Below are 16,485 nucleotides of genomic sequence, written 5' to 3' on the forward strand. Positions count from 1 at the left end.
TAACTAAAGTGCAGCGGACCCAAGTTAAGATGGCGGATGACAGATGCACAGGTGCCATCATAGCGATAATTTAGCCAGCTTACAATCAGAATTTGGCCGCCTGGCACACCTGTGCAAAATGATCTGTATGTGGCATGTTCACACAAGTGCAAAGCATATGGCCCAAGGCCTATTAATGACGCCATATAGCGGGCCAGCCATTGCTATAATGCATCCTGTGTGAACAGAGGCCACAGTTTACAGAGCCATCTAGGGCCCAGCTGCACCCTGAAAAAATAATGTGCCCAAAAACATAACAATGTATGCAAAGTATTGGTTGGTATTATGGCCACAATACTTAACAAAAGAAAAAGAAAAAAGAGGGACGGCACTACCTTCCACTTGGAGATTCCCAGCTTCTGTGCACATCAAGTGCTTCCATACAGCAAAACAGTCCAAATTCCACCACAAGCTGCCGGGTGCTCCTCCAGAAATCACATGAGAGTCAGTGCATTGCATAAGAAAGGAAGGAGGGCACTCACTGGCCGTTTCGCGCTCAGACCCGTGGAAGCGCAGAGAGTGCAAAACGGCCATCGTCTCCACACTGCTCACAGGACCCTCCTATGCACATAGCACTTTATCTGTGAGTGCTTGCTATTTATTGCTGTTGTCTGATTTATCTGTTTTTATATACCATCATTTGTGTGGTTATAATACCTGGACACTGGTGCTGTGTGTACTCTTGACACTTCTCCTTGTTTTTAGTCTTTTAATTCCAAGACTAATGTTTAGTCTTTTAATTCCAAGATGGCGGAAGCCACAAGGCAAGACGGTGGCATGGGGCAGTCCTCAGATTTTTGGGGGTTCACTCCTTTTTTCAAGAGCGGGGAGAAGGACGGACCGAAGAGGAAGCGTGTGAACAGGAACAAGAAGAAGAACTGGAAGAAGCACAGCGATGTCTGTGACGTGGAGGAGTTTTTGGATGACGTGTGGCTGCAGGAGAGGACGGTCGGGGGTTTGCTATTGGAAAGGCCAATGAAAATCTGTTCTTTGTGGACACCGGCAAAAAGAAGAGAGGCCCCAGAAATGATCCCAAAATGCTGAAGAGATGCACCAAACCTTTAAGGATTGACCTCAATCTACAGCCAGAATCCAAAGTACCTCAACCTAAAGATGTTTTATCTCACCAGGTGCCCAATGGACGGAAGCTGAAAAGAAAAATGGGAGCGAGAGGGGATGCTAGAGAAGAAGGGCACTCTGCTGCATACGGACAGACTTCTCCTGGCACAACTGGACAGACCTAGCCCAAGACACGTAGACGAGGCCAACAATAACCAAGGCAGAGGCTTCTATGACCTGTGGGGAGAGAGGAATCCCTTGGATTCTGCATCTCAAGGTAAAGACCCCTGGTATTTAGAACAGACCAAGAATAGTCGGGTGGAGCGTCTGGACAGACTCAACAAAAAGCCGTCTGAGCTTCCAGGCATTGAAATTGCTGCTGCCGGGGCCTCCTATAACCTGACCTACGAATCGATCCAGGATCTGATGCTGAAGGCTCACAAGGTCGAAGTAGAGAAGCTGAAGGAGGCAAGAAAGCTGTTGAGGAAGCTGAAATTTCCCACCTAGGATAAAGCTCCCACCGAGGAAATCCGCTTACGGGAGCTGTGCGAGGGGCTAGTGGAGGAGTCTGAAGACGACAATCCTTCAGGGGATGAAGGGGAACTCGAGGAGCAGAAGGCGACATCCCTACATCAGAGGAAAATGAAACCAAAATCTTGAAAGCCCGACAAGATGCTGAGAAAGCTGAGTATTTGTGGCGGCAGAGTTTGTTCCAGCTGAAATCCATCAAGACGTCTCTGAAGTCTAGACAAGAGGAACTGGCAAATCGCAGGAAGCTGCATGGGGAGAAGCAGAAAGCCAAAGCCTTATCAGGAACCCAGCATAGATGTCCTGCTGAGCGACGAGCTGACCCATTTCCTGAGGAGACTGAAGCTGGAGGGGAGCATTACCAAAGACAGGTTTAAGAGTTTCCAGAAGAGAAACCTCATTGAACCAAAGGAGCGTGCAAAATTCAAGCGAAAGCTGAAGGTGAAATACGTGGAGAAATGCGTATTCAGATAAATCTTGGCCTAATGTGGACAGGAGCATCTCACCCCGGACTGCATACTCGGGGGGCTTTCATCTGAACGGACCCCCACAGTCTCCAGTAGCTTCACCACCTCATTGTTTTTAGTGTAATTTTATTGTGTATATTATCTGGTTAATAAAGTACATTTTTTATCATTTATTCCTCTATGCATTTCTTGCTTCACTTTTATATAGGATATTATACTATTGGAAGTGCGTAATATAGCTGACCATTTATATTGGGTAACATTGTATGGTAGCATATGAAAGTTTAAACCAACACCAGCAGAGATGGATTACTTTATTATTTTCTACGGGATAGTCTCTATTTTATGTATGTAATGTTGTAAGAAAGTATAATATTTTTTTTCCTGTAGACATTATTCTTGTAAGGTACGTAGAAATCCCATTCACTAATATTAATAACACTGAAGTCAAAACAAAGAGCCACCTACAATTGTCAGATTTCTTTCAACCATGACATCAACACTAAGCTCATTCTTAATACACTTTTGTTCTCATATCCATTAATAAAGAATAGATATTTAGCTTGCATTTGATTTGCCTTCTGTGTACAATAGCTATCACTTTATAGCATAGGGTTTGACTTCTTTACAGAAACAGTGAGTTCAGACTCAAGTGTTTCCTAAAAGTAGCATGAAATGTCTACAAATATTGAATCAAAATGTGAACATAAAATACAAAATTTAAATATTGCTTCAAAGATTGTACAAGCAGATATTTTGCATTACCAACGCCTTCCGAATATTTAGCTTTTTTCAGTAGATTTTAAGATAGGGGGAGGGAGGTTGGAGTTGAAGAAAAACTCAAACCAGCTGTTCTGTAACCGAATTAAACAGTGACCCTCAACCTCACTTTTAAAACATCTATTTTCCAGCCACCCTTCTCTCAGCGAGCAGCAAGACCCAAGGAGGAAAAAACTTTGACCCTATAACCTTTTACTCCTCTCTTGAGGTCAGCTGTTCTAGATAAGGGAAAAAAGGATGATGAGGCCTAGATGAGAGCTGAAAAGGTAGATTGTAAATAAATTACTGGTGGCAGTGTGTCCGAAGACTTCTGAAATATACTTAACATACATTTTCATAAACAGCTTAGTTCTGTTTTATTGATTCATTCTGGTTCATATTTGTATCAAATAGCTGTATTAGTGAATGCAATGGCGCAGTCATCGGTGATAATGTTCAGCAGAAAGAGATTGGTCAACTTATCTATTTATTGTGGAATAATTTAAATTCGGTAACCACACCTTTTGTGCCAGATAAAATCACTCATTAACATATGGACTATTCAATTTTAGATCTAAGATTGCTCTCATACTTTGCCTAAGGAAGAGGGATATAAGAAGTCTCAAAAGCTTGCTTTGTAGCATCTTTTGTAACCATTAAAAAGTATCATAACTACAAGGCTATCTTGTTTTTGCCACTGAGAGCATTCCTTTTTCAACTGGGTACCAAACCCTTTTTTTCTTTTAACCCAATTTTAGATCTGTAATGGGGTACCCGTGCTGGGTGCATCTGTGCCCACCAAATTACTGTAATTAGAGACTCTTAAGGTACCATCACATTAAGCGACGCAGCGATATAGACAACGATGCCGATCGCTGCAGTGTCGCTGTGTGGTCGCTGGAGAGCTGTCACACAGACAGCTCTCCAGCGACCAACTATGCCGAGGTCCCCGGGTAACCAGGGTAAACATCGGGTTACTAAGCGCAGGGCTGCGCTTAGTAACCCTATATTTACCCTGGTTACCATTGTAAATGTAAAAAAAACCAAACACTACATACTTACATTCCGGTGTCTGTCGCGTCCCTCGCCGTCAGCTTCCCGCACTGACTGTGAGCGCCGGCCGTAAAGCAGAGCACAGCGGTGAGGGACGCACCACTATGACAAACTAGTAAAAGTTCCAGCTTTATTAAATTGTTTAGGCCAGCAAAAAACATTATTGTTGGAAGCGCATTGTGCAATGTTACCAGAATGTGTGCTGCCACACATGCATGACAGAATAATCGTTTAACCCTGCTGTTCTGTTCGGTCTGGGGAGACCTATTTTGAACTTTGGTATTTTTTGGGGTGTTCAAGATGCGGTTCTGAAACTTGTGGTTGATTGACTTAAATGAGGATGGGTCGGTCGGCCACGGGTTTCAGAGCCGCATCTTGAATATTTTAAAGAATATTGAAGTTCAAAGTCGGTCATTTTTGACCAACAGAACAGCAGGGTTAAAGGCTCCATTACACCTTAGACTAATGTTGACTGAACACTCTGATTTTGACAGGCTCAGCCAATGATCTAATGTATATGGTGGCGCCAGCCAACTGATAGTCGGAAGAAATGTCAATCGGACATATCTGATTTCAAATTGCCATTTATATTGTTCTCCAGCAGGCTAACATATTAGTTGGTGGCGTAGTCATAGAGAACAAAGGAGCGCTCAGCCAAGCAGGTGCTCAGGTGTACGGGAGAGTCGGTTAAAAACAGCCATCCAATATGTATGGCCAGCCTTAGCCATTATTCTGTCCTCATCATTGTTCATCAGTCTGTGTAACTAGATTGGTAAACTAGTGACTTCATAAAAAGTCAAAAGGGAACCTATCATGTCAAAAACTGCTCTTAAGTTGCAGATATGTGGTTAATATGCAGGTTCATGGGCGTACCCTCCGTGGGGCAGGGGGGGAAGTGCCCCCCCAAGAAGCAGGGGAACGCAGCTTTCATGATGAGGCCACCTGTTTTTCCTGACACCAGGCCTTTAAATCTCCGAGCACGTGGCTTTACAGGTGCGCGTGCTCGCTCGGCCATCAGTGAGTCAGTGGCCGGGTGCCCTGCACATAGGGGTTAAGAAAGCCTGACATTGAAGATCATGATGTTCTTTGTGGGTGGAGAGAGAGCGCTCTGCTCTCCCCATCTCCTGCCCCATGCTGCAGCGTGTCGCTGAACGTATCACGATCAGGTCAGGCATCCGGAGGAGCTCCTAGTAACTGTGCGCTCCTGAGGCAATCACTTTTATTGGAATCTATTCAGTCAGTGACATCACGCTAGGTCTGGGTGAGTGAGTGAGCGTGCAATACTCCAATCCCAGACTTGAGTCACTCCCAGAAGAGACACGCTTAAATTACAATACATCCAGCACCTGGTCCTGTAATGCTTACAGGTGCTGATCTGGGGCCTGGGTCTGGGCTGATGTATATACAGGTGCTGGGGGATGGCTGTGGCTGGGCTGATGTATGTGTATACAGGGGCTGGGGGCTGGCTGGGCTGATGTAAATACAGGGGCTGGGGGCTGGCTGGGCTGATGTATATAAAGGGACTGGGGACTGGCTGGGCTGATTATATATAGGGGCAGGGGGCTGGCTGGGCTGATGTATATATAGGGGCTGGGGGCTGGCTGGGCTGATGTATATACAGGGGCTGGGGGCTGGCTGTGGCTGGGCTGATGTATATGCAGTGGCTGGGGGTTGGCTGGGCTGATGTACATACAGGGGCTGGCTGTGGCTGGGCTGATGTATATACAGGTGGTGCTGGACTCAGTAGGCTGGGGCTGGTGATGATATATATAGGTGGTGCTGGGTTCAGTGGGCAAGGGCTGGTGATGATGTATATACAGGTGCTGGGCTCAGTGGGCTGGAGTTGATGATGATGTTTATACAGGTATGGGGCTCATTGTTCTGTATGGGGTAATATATGGGGCTCATTATATTGTATGAAGCACTATATGGTACCCAAAATACTGTGTGGAGCAACATATGGGGCTGAATATATTGTATGGAGCAATATATGGGGCATGTTATTCTGTATGGAGCGCTATGCGGTGCCCAAAATACTGTTTGAAGAACTATGTAGTGCCCAGAATACTGTATGGAGGACTATACTGTCTGATTTATGACCTATTGTAGAATGTACAATAGTTATCACTCATGTAATGTATGGGGGACTGTGTATGAGATGGGAGCCCTTTGTGGGGATGTATATGTGTTTGTGGGGGGCACCATTTTGAAGTTGACCTCAGGCAGCAGTGTGGCTAGGTTCACCCCTGCCTGTAAGCAAAAAAATAATATTATTATTCTTCCTGTGCTTTATACTTACCTTGCAGTGCTCCCCCGGTGACAACTGGTGTCTTCTGATCCCGTCTGGGACGCAGTGAGAGCGGGCTCTAGGACCTGGAAGCACCATGTGAACGGTGACGTCGCCTGGTGCTGTTTAAGGTCCTGTGCCAGGTGCTAAGGTGCCAGGATGAGGAGCGATCCTTGTGGGAACCCAGAGAGTGAGTTGAGTAAAAAGCACGACCATGGCTTTCCCCCCCTAGTTTTGATCCTGGGTATGCCCATGTGCAGGTTCACAGAATTCTAAAGCTGTGTGGCCACCACACTGAAAGCCTGGAGAAAATCTACTATATAATTGCCCAAGGGTCACTTCCGTCTTTCTGTCCTTCTGTCTGTCTGTCTTTCTGTCTGTCACGGATACTCATTGGTCACGGCCTCTGTCTGTCATGGAATCCAAGTTGGTCGCAGCAAAACAGCCACAACCAATCAGCAAAGGGCACAGTCTGGAAGAAAATAGCTGCTCCTTCCTCCCCGCAGTCACTGCCCGGCGCCCGCATACTCCCCTCCGGTCACCGCTCACATAGGGTTAATGCCGGTGGTAACGGACCGCATTATGCCGCGGGTAACACACTCCGTTACCGCCGCTATTAACCCTGTGTGTCCCCAACTTTTTACTATTGATGCTGCCTATGCGGCATCAATAGTAAATAACTGTAATGTTAAAAATAATTAAAAAAACCAAAAAACCTGCTATACTCACCCTCCGTACTCCGCCGAGCCGCTCGCGCCTGCCGCGCCTCGCGAGACCGCTAAGTCTTCTGGGTAATTTTGCAATGCATCCTGGGAACGGAAGATGGCGGCAGCCGCGCGCCCATCGCGACAGCGCCGTTGGATCCTAGGGGGTGAGTATGTAACTATTTTTTATTTTAATTCTTTTTTTTTAAACAGGAATATGTGCCCACACTGCTAAATACTGCGTGGGCTACATGGCTGCTATATACTACGTGGGCAGTACTATATACTACATGGCTGCTATATACTATGTGGACAGTACTATATACTACATGGCTGCTATATACTACGTGGACAGTACTATATACTACATGGCTGCTATATACTACGTGGACAGTGCTATATACTACATGGATGTTATATACTATGTGGGCAGTACTATATACTACATGGCTGCTATGTACTACGTGGGCAGTACTATGTACTACATGGCTGCTATATACTACATGGGCAGTACTATATACTACATGGCTGCTGTATACTACGTGGCCTGTGATAAATACTGTTTGGGCTGCGTTATATACAACGCATCGGGTATTCTACAATATGTATGTATGTATATAGCAGCCACATACTATATAGCACAGGCCACGTACTATTTGTACGCTATATACTACATGGCTCTATATACTACGTTGCCTGTGCTATATACTATGTGGCTGCTATATACATACATATTCTAGAATACCCGATGCGTTAGAATCGGGCCACCATCTAGTTAAATATATTTCTCTTGGCAGCCTCAGGCTTTTATTTATAGAGGTGCAGCCAGCATGGCCAAAATCTGTACATCTAAGTGCATATAAGGGCAAAATTTCAGAGAATCAGTTTTACATACTGCGTCAAAGGGTTTGTCTAATGAAGATGTTCCATGTCCATATGCCCCCTTTAGGTCACACGGAAATAATAAAGAAGCATATCCCAAAAAATCATAACGGAGAGCCAATCTGTATGAGTAGCTCCCATTTTCATGGGCTTTGGCTGTCTATGTATTACATGGATGCTGTTGTTTCCCTAACATTATTACTGGAAAGGGACTAGAGATGGGATTGTAATGGTTATCTTGGGTGTCAGACAAAATCAATTATTGCCACCTTCAAAAATATTTTTTTTAAAGTAGCTAGTACTAATTACCTATAGAACTGCAAATTAATTCTCAAAGAATTTGACATTGTATTTACATAATTTGCAAAAGCTTTACTGATATGGCAATTAGCTTCCAATCTATCATCTTCAAATTGTGCACAATGTAACAATTCCTTCGAAATGTTTATTTCTTTCTAATATTATTATTAAATAACGAATCTTTATGTATCGCGCCATAGAATAAATGGAGCTATAATAATAATAAATAATAATAATAATCTTTTCCATTTGCCATATTTCCATCACTATCATAAAAAAGTGACCATGTGCTGATTTACTGTCCAGCTGAGTGGTAAGTCAGTAATAAAGCATGTATGGTCCAGCAGGAAATATTACATGGCCTGATTTTAGTAAAGATACAACTTGCCAGTACATTACAATTAGGTAGCACTAGCAACCTTTGCTTAGGGAGATTTCTTGGCATATGGGTAATTCTGTGACTGCCGCTGAGATGTTAAGATATGATTCAGCCAGTTAACATGCCCCCATTGCCATTGAAGATAACTCTGCACATATTTACCTTTAACTACTGGGTGACCTCCTTATCTTTTAGCTGATAATGAGGCTATTATGGAAATGTCCTGATTTGCTTCCTATTGTGAAGGTGCTGCCACTTGTGTTTGCTCACAGTGAGACACTGAAGAATCTCAAGCAGCTCTGATTGTCAACAGCTTGCAATTTTCAATTAAGGGACACAGCTCATTGAGATCTGGTTAAATGTTTAGGGAGGAGGGCTGAGATATTTCTTGAGGTGATGATGGGATTTTCTTACTTATCGATGGTGCATTGCTAGAGTATATGCCTGGAAAATCTACTTACAAATAGATTGTTGAACTTGATATGCCTATAGTCATTAATGGGCAAATATCAAAAAGGTGACCATGTTGCATATTCTTTTCCCCAGGCAGAAGAGGGTCCCCTGAGCAAAGAATATAGATACGGGCCCCCTACCCTCTTGCAATCCTGTGCAAAAGTTAAATCAATGGTATGTCCGTTCTTGCTTTGACGAGATCATGCAACCTCCATGGTGTTGAGCTACGCAGTCTTCTCAAGGCAACTATTTGCAAAACATAATAAATGCATTGACAATATATATATCTAATGTCATAATTTTTTATATATGTATAGCCAAACAATTTTTTTTTGCATTAAAGCAAAATGTATTCAGAATTGCAAAGAATATTGCTACTGGCCTTTGTCTGTAAATATGTCACAATAATTCTTCAAATAAATGCAAAATTAACAATACTTCTTTCTAGTTGGGAAAATGAGTATTGTGAATGAATTTTTTTTTTCAATCCAAATACAATCATCCACCCTAACAAAGAAAAAATATTAAAACAAGCTATTAGGAAAAATTTGCTAAAACTGGTATTTTATACATTCCTAAATGGGTTAATTCATCAGGATGTGCAAAATCATTAAATATATAGTGGCTGCTGCTGGGTATTACTGCAGAGCAGCAGCAATTTGAGATCTCAGGAGCCGAGGTCTCTAGAGCCAAGATCTCAATCTGTGGTGGCCATTTTACCAAAGCTCACCATAGTGAAAAGGATAGAAAGCACAGGGACTCACAATATTTTCTGAAGGCCGAAGCCCGCCAAACACCCCCACCCTCCCAACCTGGTGACAACACATCATCAACCCAGCCCTGTGCGGTCGCCAACTACCTGCAGCAGCGCCCCTGCCTCCTGGGTCTAGTATAGCTAATCCCCTGCCCGGTAAGCTACATTCAGATTATAAGATGCAACCCTACTTTACCCCATAGTCTGAGGGAAATAAAGTGTATCTTAGAATCTGAAAAATACGGTATTTATTTAAAATATAACACAGATTGAATGGCGGAAAAATAGGAGCTGTTCTGCACAACCTGGCTATTGCCACTACATATTGTATGGTGCAGCTCTTCTCTGTTTATAGCCCAGTGATGCTGGAGCTGGTAATGGATGATTGGTGGGGGCACCAGGTGTCGGTCCCCACCGATCTGATATTGATGACCCTTTTTAAGGATAGTTTAGCAATACATTTTGACTGGATAACCCCTTTAAATAAAGTGCACTGGAGTAAGATGGACATACCGGTAGTTTATTAACCCCTTTACCCCCAAGGGTGGTTTGCACGTTAATGACCAGGCCAAGTTTTACAATTCTGACCACTGTCCCTTTATGAGGTTATAACTCCGAAACGCTTCAACGGATCCTGGTGATTCTGACATTGTTTTCTCGTGACATATTGTACTTCATGATAGTGGTAAAATTTCTTTGATAGTACCTGCGTTTATTTGTGAAAAAAACGGAAATTTGGCGAAAATTTTGAAAATTTCGCAATTTTCAAACTTTGAATTTTTATGCAATTAAATCACAGAGATATGTCACACAAAATACTTAATAAGTAACATTTCCCACATGTCTCCTTTACATCAGCATAATTTTGGAACCAATTTTTTTTTTTGTTAGGGAGTTATAAGGGTTAAAATTTGACCAGCAATTTCTCATTTTTACAACACCATTTTTTTTTAGGGACCACGTCTCATTTGAAGTCATTTTGAGGGGTCTATATGATAGAAAATGCCCAAGTGTGACACCATTCTAAAAACTGCACCCCTCAAGGTGCTCAAAACCACATTCAAGAAGTTTATTAACCCTTCAGGTGTTTAATAGGAATTTTTGGAATGTTTAAATAAAAATGAACATTTAACTTTTTTACACAAAAAATTTACTTCAGCTCCAATTTGTTTTATTTTACCAAGGGTAACAGGAGAAATTGGACCCAAAAATTTGTTGTCCAATTTGTCCTGAGTACGCTGATACCCCATATGTGGCAGTAAACCACTGTTTGGGCGCATGGGAGAGCTTGGAAGGGAAGGAGCGCTATTTGACTTTTCAATGCAAAATTGACAGGAATTGAGATGGGACGCCATGTTGCGTTTGGAGAGCCACTGATGTGCCTAAACATTGAAACCCCCCACAAGTGACACCATTTTGGAAAGTAGACCCCCTAAGGAACTTATCTGGATGTGTGGTGAGCACTTTGACCCACCAAGTGCTTCACAGAAGTTTATAATGCAGAGCCGTAAAAATAAAAAATCATATTTTTTCACAAAAATTATATTTTTGCCCCCAATTTTTTATTTTTCCAAGGGTAAGAGAAGAAATTGGACCTCAAAAGTTGTTGTCCAATTTGTCCTGAGTACGCTGATACCCCATATGTGGCAGTAAACCACTGTTTGGGCGCATGGGAGAGCTCGGAAGGGAAGGAGCGCAGTTTGACTTTTCAATGCAAAATTGACAGAAATTGAGATGGGACGCCATGTTGCGTTTGGAGAGCCACTGATGTGCCTAAACATTGAAACCCCCCACAAGTGACACCATTTTGGAAAGTAGACCCCCTAAGGAACTTATCTAGAGGTGTGGTGAGCACTTTGACCCACCAAGTGCTTCACAGAAGTTTATAATGCAGAACCGTAAAAATAAAAAATCATATTTTTTCACAAAAATTATATTTTTGCCCCCAATTTTTTATTTTTCCAAGGGTAAGAGAAGAAATTGGACCTCAAAAGTTGTTGTCCAATTTGTCCCGAGTACGCTGATACCCCATATGTGGCAGTAAACCACTGTTTGGGCGCATGGGAGAGCTCGGAAGGGAAGGAGCGCCGTTTGACTTTTCAATGCAAAATTGACAGGAATTGAGATGGGACGCCATGTTGCGTTTGGAGAGCCACTGATGTGCCTAAACATTGAAACCCCCCACAAGTGACACCATTTTGGAAAGTAGACCCCCTAAGGAACTTATCTGGATGTGTGGTGAGCACTTTGACCCACCAAGGGCTTCACAGAAGTTTATAATGCAGAGCCATAAAAATAAAACAAAATTTTTTTCCCACAAAAATTATTTTTTAGCCCCCAGTTTTGTATTTTCCCTAGGGTAACAGGAGAAATTGGACCCCAAAAGTTGTTGTCCAATTTGTCCTGAGTACGCTGATACCCCATATGTGGGGGGGAACCACCGTTTGGGCGCATGGGAGGGTTCGGAAGGGAAGGAGCGCCATTTGGAATGCAGACTTAGATGGAATGGTCTGCAGGCGTCACATTGCGTTTGCAGAGCCCCTAATGTACCTAAACAGTAGAAACCCCCCACAAGTGACACCATTTTGGAAAGTAGACCCCCTAAGGAACTCATCTTGATGTGTTGTAAGAGCTTTGAACCCCCAAGTATTTCACTACAGTTTATAACGCAGAGCCATGCAAATAAAAAATATTTTTTTTTCCACAAAAATTATATTTTAGCCCCCAGTTTTGTATTTTTCCAAGGTTAGCAGGAGAAATTGGACCCTAAATGTTGTTGTCCAATTTGTCCTGAGTACGCTGATACCCGATATGTGGGGGGGAACCACCGTTTGGGCGCATGGGAGGGCTCGGAAGGGAAGGAGCATCATTTGGAATGCAGACTTAGATGGATTGGTCTGCAGGCGTCACATTGCGTTTGCAGAGCCCCTAATGTACCTAAACAGTAGAAACCCCCCACAAGTGACCCCATATTGGAAACTAGACCCCTCAATGAACTTATCTAGATGTGTTGTGAGAACTTTGAACCCCCAAGTGTTTCACTACAGTTTATAACGCAGAGCCGTGAAAATAAAAAATCTTTTTGTTTTCCCACAAAAATTATTTTTTAGCCCCCAGTTTTGTATTTTCCCAAGGGTAACAGGAGAAATTGGTCCACAAAAGTTGTTGTCCAATTTGTCCTGAGTACGCTGATACCCCATATGTTGGGGTAAACCCCTGTTTGGGCACACAGGAGAGCTCGGAAGGGAAGGAGCACTGTTTTACTTTTTCAACGCAGAATTGGCTGGAATTGAGATCGGACGCCATGTCGTGTTTGGAGAGCCCCTGATGTGCCGAAACAGTGGAAACCCCCCAATTATAACTGAAACCCTAATCTAAACACACCCCTAACCCTAATTCCAACGGTAACCCTAACCACACCTCTAACCCTGACACACCCCTAACCCTAATCCCAACCCTATTCCCAACTGTAAATGTAATCTAAACCCTAACTTTAGCCCCAACCCTAACTGTAGCCCCAACCCTAACCCTAACCCTAATCCTAGCCCTAACCCTAGCCCTAACCCTAACCCTAATCCTAGCCCTAGCCCTAACCCTAGCCCTAACCCTAGCCCTAACCCTAGCCCTAACCCTAGCCCTAACCCTAACCCTAACCCTAGCCCTAACCCTAGCCCTAACCCTAGCCCTAACCCTAACCCTAGCCCTAACCCTAGCCCTAACCCTAGCCCTAGCCCTAACCCTAGCCCTAACCCTAGCCCTAACCCTAGCCCTAGCCCTAACCCTAGCCCTAACCCTAGCCCTAATGGGAAAATGGAAATAAATACATTTTTTTTTATTTTTCCCTAACTAAGGGGGTGATGAAGGGGGGTTTGATTTACTTTTATAGCGAGTTTTTTAGCGGATTTTTATGATTGGCAGCCGTCACACACTGAAAGACCCTTTTTATTGCAAAAAATATTTTTTGCAATACCACATTTTGAGAGCTATAATTTTTCCATATTTTGGTCCACAGAGTCATGTGAGGTCTTGTTTTTTGCGGGACGAGTTGACGTTTTTATTGAAAACATTTTTGGGCACGTGACATTTTTTTATCGCTTTTTATTCCGATTTTTGTGAGGAAGAATGACCAAAAGCCAGCTATTCATGAATTTCTATTGGGGGAGGCGTTTATACCGTTCCGCGTTTGGTAAAATTAATAAATCAGTTTTATTCTTCGGGTCAGTACGATTACAGCGATACCTCATTTATATCATTTTTTTATGGTTTGGCGCTTTTATACGATAAAAACTATTTTACAGAAAAAATAATTATTTTTGCATCGCTTTATTCTCAGGACTATAACTTTTTTATTTTTTTGCTGATGATGCTGTATGGCAGCTCTTTTTTTGCGGGACAATATGACGCTTTCAGCGGTACCATGGTTATTTATATCTGTCTTTTTGATCGCGTGTTATTCCACTTTTTGTTCGGCGGTATGATAATAAAGCGTTGTTTTTTGCCTCGTTTTTTTTTTTTTTTTCTTACGGTGTTTACTGAAGGGGTTAACTAGTGGGACAGTTTTATAGGTCGGGTCGTTACGGACGCGGCGATACTAAATATGTGTACTTTTATTGTTTTTTTTTTTTATTTAGATGAAGAAATGTATTTATGGGAATAATATATTTTTTTTTTTTTCATTATTTTGGAATATTTTTTTTTTATTTTTTTTACACATTTGGAAAATTTTTTTTTTACTTTTTTACTTTGTCCCAGGGGGGGACATCACAGATCAGTGATCTGACAGTTTGCACAGCACTCTGTCAGATCACTGATCTGACATGCAGCGCTGCAGGCTTCACAGTGCCTGCTCTGAGCAGGCTCTGTGAAGCCACATCCCTCCCTGCAGGACCCGGATCCGCGGCCATCTTGGATCCGGGGCTCGAGCAGGGAGGGAGGTGAGGAGACCCTCGCAGCAACGCGATCACATCGCGTTGCTGCGGGGGGCTCAGGGAAGCCCGCAGGGAGCCCCCTCCCTGCGCGGTGCTTCCCTGCACCGCCGGCACATCGCGATCATCTTTGATCGCGGTGTGCCAGGGGTTAATGTGCCGGGAGCGGTCCGTGACCGCTCCTGGCACATAGTGCCGGATGTCAGCTGCGATAAGCAGCTGACACCCGGCCTCGATCGGCCGCGCTCCCCCCGTGAGCGCGGCCGATCGGCTATGACGTACTATCCCGTCCAGGGTCAGATAAGCCCAGGGCACCTCGACGGGATAGTACGTCTAAGGTCACAGAGGGGTTAAAATGCACCAAAAAAATAACATCTACCTCATAATTTTGGCTAATATCTGATGAAAATAATGTAGAAAGCTCAGACAGAGAAAGGCACTATATCTTTCCACTAAGATCTATAAAGTCAAATGTCAAGACCAAAGCATTGTAACAAAAAGCAAGTTTTGCCAAATAGGAAGCGCATAAAAATATTCAGATTTGTACTGCCACTATTCATGGTTTTTAAAAAAAATCCCCCCTGATTATCGCCGATGGCCAGTTAAAAAATGTCCCCCAGTTAAAATACAAAGAGACAGGAGAAGCTTCTGCTCAAAAATTACAACATCAGTTGTGGAATGTCTGGATTTTGGTCAGTCACATACCATGGTACTTAATCATAAGGAAATTACTTTTTTTCCCATCATCTGCCTAAAGAACACAAAATGTTTTTTGATAAATAACTTCAAGCCTAGATAAAGCTATCCTATAGTTATAGCTTTTTTGTTAAATGGTTACAGATGAAGGTTTTTATGTTATGTTTTTATGTCTTTATTTTACTATGGATTTAGGGAGTGATTATGAATGTTGACCTAGAGAGGCACAAATTCCAACAATGATTGTGTGTTAAGGTGAAAATATAACACCGTTTATGATGTAAAAACAAGTTCTATGAAAGGGCTTAACAGCGTTACGATCCTCTAAGTATGATTATTATGGCAAAAATAACACACTTCCACATTTGCTCAGAATTCCCAGTTTATCGTGAGAAAACTAACACCGTCCCGAAGCTTAATTGTTTCAATGCTGTATTCTGAAGGGTAAAGCAGAAAGAAAATTCCCTCTAGAAGCTGCAATTTTCGTTTTCTTTTTACATCAGCGAGCCCATTGAGACGTGCTGGAAACAGGCCAGCATACAGGAAATGATCAGTGCATTCTCTGTTCTCTTCATATCTGTCATTAGGCAATTACTTCAACTCCTTCCTCGTCCGTGTTGAATAATAAAAATCCCTGGCTGTATCTGTGAGAACCTGCATTGCATTAAAATGTTCAAACTTCTGTTTTTATAATGTTTGTTTGCCATTTAAAAGTATTAAGAGAAATATATATTCTGCACCTTAGCTTTTGAAAATTACTAGCCAGTGCAATTAATAATGTTCCGATTAAGACGAAACGTGTCAACATGTATCGCTGTCCTGCTATGGAGATTTTATTAAATGGATTGTCATTAAAATTATCTAAGATTCTTTAAAGGTACCGTCACACTCAGTAACTTTGCAACGAGAACGACAACAATCCGTGACGTTGCAGCATACTGGATAGCGATCTCCCTGTGTTTGACACGCAGCAGCGATCTGGATCCCGCTGTGCCATCGCTGGTCGGAGCTAGAAGTCCAGAACTTTATTTGGTCGTCAGGTTGGCGTGTATCATCATGTTTGACATCAAAACCTATGACGCCAGCAACATTTTACATGGAGCTAACAACCAGCGAGAACGAGAAGTGAGTCACCGTTACATCACTGGATCGCTCCTGCATCGTTCTGGAGCTGCTGTGTTTGACGTCTCTACAGCGACC

General features: G+C 42.9%; 1 protein-coding gene and 1 pseudogene across 2 annotated transcripts in view; one reads left to right on the forward strand and one right to left on the reverse strand.

Annotated features, from left to right (window-relative positions):
- Positions 1-16,485, reverse strand: part of EYA1 (EYA transcriptional coactivator and phosphatase 1) — a 160,407-nt gene that overhangs the window by 14,920 nt on the left and 129,002 nt on the right. The gene's annotated exons all lie outside the window — the stretch shown is intronic.
- Positions 787-2,100, forward strand: LOC138642288 (ribosome biogenesis protein NOP53 pseudogene; annotated as a pseudogene).

This window comes from Ranitomeya imitator, chromosome 6 (assembly GCF_032444005.1).
Source record: "Ranitomeya imitator isolate aRanImi1 chromosome 6, aRanImi1.pri, whole genome shotgun sequence".
Lineage (NCBI taxonomy): Eukaryota > Metazoa > Chordata > Amphibia > Anura > Dendrobatidae > Ranitomeya > Ranitomeya imitator.